Genomic DNA, 6706 nt, shown 5'->3' with positions numbered 1-6706 from the left:
TTGTGATGGTGGTCCTGTCTTCACTGTTGCTCAAGTGTCCATAGGTTCCCTTGAGCACGCTAAAAGGGACCCATAAAAACAACATTGTTCCCATTCCAACATCAACACATGTTACTATTTCTCTCTGTTGGGTATATTAAGGATGTGTTTTGAGGGGGGATTTAAGTTGTAATTCTATTGAGTGAATGTTTTGTTTCCTTACTCCACCGCTTGCACCAGTTTAGCCCCTGAGCTCTAGACGTCATCGATGAGTTAGGGTAGCATCTAGTTAACCACAGTGATGGACAGACTCCATTGCACACACTGCACCTCTGGTTGTAACTTCAGCAAGCAAATAAGACAAAGGACAAACTTTCTGCTTTAGGAACCCAGAGGAGAAATTAAATGTTTCAGTTTGTGTACTTGCAGTTTTGGCCAAACCTGGTGTGTGTGTGTGTGTGTGTGTGTGTGTGTGTGTGTGTGTGTGTGTGTGTGTGTGTGTGTGTGTGTGTGTGTGTGTGTGTCTCTCTCTCTCACACACACACTCTCTCTCTCTCTCTCTCAGCCTATTTATGCCCTCCTACTAATTTCCTCCACCTGATCCCTGAGAAGGTATCCTTCCTACAGACAAGCATCAGTTAGTCAGGACCTCTATATACGTATACAGGTACACCCCAGCTGAGAAGAAGCCCTGGAATAAAATAGAATAAAAATAAAATGAAATAGGTCTGCACACAAATCTAAAATACTCTGGGCAGACAAAGGACATTCAGTGTGGCGAGCAACAGTGCCTTTGTCTGTCCGCAGGCTTTTTATTTTCTGTATTGTGTATGTGTATGTGTCGCTTGCCATGGGCCTCGGCAGTCAGTAGATGGGGGGACTGGACTGGGTTCAATCAGGTTGTCGCTCCGGAGCTGTGTAGTGGAGGTTTGGTTTGCTTGCTCTGCCCTCCGGAGCTGTGTGGTGGAGGTTTGGTTTGCTTGCTCTGCCCTCCGGAGCTGTGTAGTGGACGTTTGGTTTGCTTGCTCTGCCCTCCGGAGCTGTGTAGTGGAGGTTTGGTTTGCTTGCTCTGCCCTCCGGAGCTGTGTGGTGGAGGTTTGGTTTGCTTGCTCTGCCCTCCGGAGCTGTGTGGTGGAGGTTTGGTTTGCTTGCTATGCCCTTTCTGCTGCTCTTATTTGAAGTTATCTTTCTATACCTCACCCACACACACACACACACACACACACACACACACACACACACACACACACACACACACACACACACACACACACACACACACACACACACACACACACACACACACACACACACACACAGTTGCAGACCTAGCCAGACATATCAGTGAATATCACCTCATGTACCTAATGGCCCTCATAGCTGGACTATGATGAGAATTAATGATCGTCATGAAAATGACAATAACAGACCTGCCTGACTCTGGTTTCACTGCAGCGGAATTCTCTTCTAGTATACTGTAGAAGTGCTCAAACTGTGGTATGCGTACCACTGGTGGTACTTGAGACATCCCTGGTGGTACTTGGAAGAATTAAAAAAAAATAGGCTGATCAAGTTGTTGTAGTTGAACATGTCTCTTTGATCTCACATTTTGTAATATTGCATTGTATGAAGTGCCCTATGAATGGACGTGTATCAGAATGGAAGGGTGCACAATGGATGAATGGATGGATGCAAGATGTCCTTGACTCTGTATCTAAAGCTGAAGACTACGAGATTTTTTCTTTTATGTCTGTGAAAAAAATAAGAAAATCTGTGAAAGGTGTATTCACAGAAGGGTGTATGGTGTGATTGTTGTCACCCACCTTTTGGGACATTTTCCAGTGGGTGGGTTTCAGCAAATGCTATTTTCTTTTCTTACTAAGTTGGATTCCAAGTACTGTAGCATTATGCCCTTTCTTAAATGGAAAAAAATAATTATGCTTTCGCCTGTCCTTATTTTCTCTGTTGAAGAAAAAAAAAACATGTTTGTTTCCTTTCTGCTTCACTGGGCGCATTCGACCTGACACCATATTTTGAATAGAACAACTTTCTCTAAGCAGAACGTGGGTGTAAATGGGCTGAATTTTTGTTATTTTCTATTTTAAGTCATGAAAAATGCCTGCAATGACATAGCGTGGTGAGCTGCCCTTAACGCCATGCTGTTTTTTTTCTCTCCATGAATTACCTTTCCTACATCTAAAATTAAAACAAGAACACATTGTGGATTGATTTTTTAAGCAGTTAAAAATGCAAACAAAAAGCCAAACAAAATGCTGTAGGCCTATAAAAATGCTGCACTGCTGCTTTTTGCGGTTCTTACCTCTACAGAGGAGTGGCAATGCACCACAGGGTAATGGAAGAGGTAAGTAGAAAACGCTGGACGGAGAAGAGCACAAAAAACATACATAAATAAAGCAAAAATAAATGTGTAAGTGTCTTCCATCGAGTTGCACCATACTTAAGTGCCAGGTACCTGTGAGGTGAGAGGAAGTAAGGAGGTGTGTGAGACTCATCGGCAGCAGGCTGAGGTGAAGGATTCAAGGAGAGTCTCAAAAGAGTAAATTAACGTCAGTGTTGCTTTAATGAAGATGTAAATACTCAAGATGCTTCCTGGCGTTGATCGCAATTAATTGATTGTAATTGCAGTTGTGTGCTATTTGCTATATGACTGTCTCTACTTCTCTCTCTCTCTCTCTCTCTCTCTCTCTCTCTCTCTCTCTCTCTCTCTCTCTCTTTCTCTCTCTATCATACATACATACAAACACAAACACACACATAAACACAGAGACAGAGAGAGAGAGAAAGAAACAGAGAGAGAGAGAGACACACACACACACACATATTTTTAAATATTCATGGCATAATATCTGAAGTCATCTTTCAAATGATGGAGGCAATCCATGAGTGAGTGGGTGGTGCTCTTTATGTTGCTTTTGCGCCTGGTGTCTGTACTTGCAATCCAGTCCAGGTGCTGACTGCAAGGGGGTCTGTGTAGGACTTTTAACCTTTAAGAGTGTGGGTTTTTGAACATTCTGTAAAAAGAATGCGTTCCATAACAATGCAAGTTTCTTAAATTCCAAATTGTATTGAATGACGCCCAGAATTCTATAGAACTTTCACTGCCCGAACGGTGTGACGGTACACTCTTAAAGGAACGTTGGTAGTAGGGGTGGGCGGTATGGCCAAAAATGTATACCCCGGTATAATTTTAGCCACGGTATATATCACGGTAGGCCTATTTTACATGTGTGTAAAATTGAAGCATTCCATTGCAAAATGTCCAAAACACCTTTTTTTTACTTTTGCATTTGCATTTTTGGAATGTGTGTGAATTCTTGCCATTCAAATATTTTGAAAACAAACAAAAACTATGAAAAATGCATTTTGCAATGCAATAGGCTACAACAACACTTGTCAATTTCACCAAGTCTAGAAGGGGTTATAGGGAAAGGAGGGGTGTCAAACTGAACATGGATTTTATCCAATAAATTGTTCATTGGACCTTTTTTTGTATTTCTGGAGTTGCTGAGGGTAATTTGGAAATGTGTGCCTGAATCTGTGATTATGCCAAGCCTAATGGTTAAGCTGTTATTGTTAAAGTTAAAAAAAAAAAAATCGAACTTTCACATGAGGCAGCTGGCAATGCATTGTAGAACTAATGCATTTAAATGGCAGCTATCACTGCAGCAGCGGTTAGCGTGCTAACATTAGCAAAATCGCTAAATCACATTTTAAACAGTGAACAGTCATTCAAGTTACTAACACCCAGCCAGATATCATGAATGATATTATCTCAACTGGACACAGTACATACAGTTAGAAAGGCTGGCGCAAATGTAAAGCAACCAGTGTTAGCACATAGATTTAGCACATTTCTGTTGTCAGACACCAGCATTGACATGAATGACTTGGGCTGTTAGCTTCTAACTTGCTTTTCATACACCACTGTACATTCAATTGTGGAGACCAGAATCGAAATCACATACAGTTTAAAACAATAGCTCACTACACTAACTATACATTTTACACTTAAAGCTTATTTAAATGAGATTGTGCTGCTGTTTTTCTAAAACCACATATTCTTTTGTTACAACTACGAGAGGCAATCTGGTGGATGTTCAAAACGTTGTCTACTGCCATCTGCAAGCGGTATGGACAAAATCTATACCTTGGTGGAAAAAATACAGCGTACGATAGTATACCGTCCATACCGCGAACTCCTAGTTAGTAGTATGCGGTCATAAACAAACAGTAGATGGAGGCGCCTATGCTCATGCATATGCTCTCTCTCTCTCTCTCTCTCTCTCTTTCTCTCTCTCTGTCACTCACACACATGCATCATGTGCACACACACACACACACACACACACACACACACACACACACACACACACAGATGCACACATAGCCAGACATATCAGTGAATATCACCTCATGTACCTAATGGCCCTCATAGCTGGACTATGATGATAATTAATGATGGTCATGAAAATGACAATAACAGACCTGCCTGACTGTGGTTTCACTGCAGTGGAATTATCTTCTGGTATAGTGGTGCTCAAACTGTGGTATGTGTACCACTGGTGGTACTTGAGACATCTCTGGTGGTACTTGGAAGAATTTAATTTTTTTAGGCTGATCAAGTTGTTGTAGTTGAACATGTCTCTTTGATCTCACATTTTGTAATATTGCATTGTATGAATCTAAAAACATAATGCAGAACAATAGTCCTATCAGGCAAGAAAGAAAACTTGCACTGAATGTGACCTTAGCTGTTGATGCCATTATGAACCTCTCCTGTACTGACTGGCAAAAGTGAATATGGAAGGCCTTTACTGCGATATTCTAATGTTGGTTGTCAAGGTGGTACTCGGAGAGCTCAATATTGTCTCAGGTGGTACTTCACACAAAAAAGTTTGAGAACCTCTAGTATATTTGTAACACATAGGTCACAACGCTGCTATCAAGCTGTCCATGTCATAATGACACGGACAGGAAATGGCATACTCATATCGTTCATTTTATCCAACACTGCGAGTGAATGTACTTAGCCCGTGGTCCTGGTGGGTGTATTGCGTCTTGACTCAGATTGATCTTTATTGTCATCGAGCACGGAGGAGGCACAAAGACAGTGACAGTCTTTTAGCATCTGAGCAGAAAGGCAGAGGTATTACTTACAACTGTGTGAGGCTCTCGGTATGGGGCACCTAAGTCACGCCCTCAACTTCCTGGTTCATGGGGCAGATAGTTGCAAAAAATTGAATGGAAGTGAACGAGGCGAGTCGCGGTGGACTTGTGGTGCATAAGTGGAGGTCCAAGGTTTGGATTGTCGGCGAAAAACCACTCATTTCAAGTCTAGTAATTATTTTTTGACTCCCTCTGCCCCATGAACCAGGAAGTAGAGGGCGTGACTTAGGTGCCCCATAATAGCATGAAGTGTGGCCTTGTCTTGGGCTTTGCCCTGCCATATAAACCCACTTCTGGACACAGCGTGTCACACCTGCAGCAAGGCTATGAGAACCAGGGGTGTAGCTGAGTTAAAACTACAGTAGCCAACCCTCATTTTCACAACACTTGTAATTAAGAGGCAAGGCCCATTATTGTTATCTCTATCGGCCTTTTTCTTCAGTAAATAGAGAAATGTTAAAATACTACCCCTCCAAGGGGTTTCTAGATAGAGACACTTTTCAAGCTCTAAAATGACCGGTTCAGTTTGGAGATGTTAAAACATAGATTGCGTGTCCATACCTCTCTTCATTTTTCCGTTATTGTTGATTTTGAGTGTCTTGTTGTGCCTGTTCAAAATAATGGTGGAATGTTCAGGCTGATGTCTCCCACTCTACAGTAGAGTAGCCTAAAGATTTTTCAATCACTTTCACCTTCATACTTTCTAAAACCTTTGTTAGAGAGGTCAGGAATCTTTCATTGGTGAAACTCTCTATAGTTTTTGAATAACATCAGTTTAAAAAATGAAGCTACTGCAGAAATGTAAATGTCATTGCGAGCAATTTTCCTCTTCACTTATTGGTCCAATAAAGACAACAAAACAACCATATTGACCAAAGACAGGCTACGAGGCACTATACAGGGAGAGCAAAATGGAGTGGAAATGTGAGACAGGCCTACTAGCTAGCACCATTTCATGGGAAAGGATGCTGGTATGTCGCCACCTCTGACAAGTAGTGGAAGTAAGTATCTGTGGAGAACCTGAAGGCCTAATGAAAATGTAGCACACCTCGTACACGAGTTGAACAGTTTGTCGAACACAGACACAGAGAGATGTAAACAGAGACACACAGAGGAGGAAAAGTGGGTGGAGCGGGATGTGTGTGTGCGTGTGTCTCTGTCTGCTTGTCTGCCTGCGTCCGTGCGTGAGGGTGTGTGTGTGTGTGTGTCTGTGCGTCTGTGTGAGTTTGCGTTCGGGTTTTTAAGCCTGTGGTGATGGATGCGTTAGCTGGTTTTAGCACCTTCAGGTGGTGACACAGAATCAATCTCTCTTATTGTGCACTTCAGAGCAATCAGTGGGGCTCTATCTGCACACACATCAGCACATTTACCCTGACTAACACACACACGCGCACACACACACACACACACACACACACACACACACACACACACACACACACACACACACACACACACACACACACACACACACACACACACACACACACACACACACACATAGAGAGAGACACAGACACATGTACGCACCCACACCCAC

This window comes from Engraulis encrasicolus, chromosome 11, assembly GCF_034702125.1.
Source record: "Engraulis encrasicolus isolate BLACKSEA-1 chromosome 11, IST_EnEncr_1.0, whole genome shotgun sequence".
Taxonomy (NCBI): domain Eukaryota; kingdom Metazoa; phylum Chordata; class Actinopteri; order Clupeiformes; family Engraulidae; genus Engraulis; species Engraulis encrasicolus.
This window is presented reverse-complemented; position numbering follows the sequence as displayed.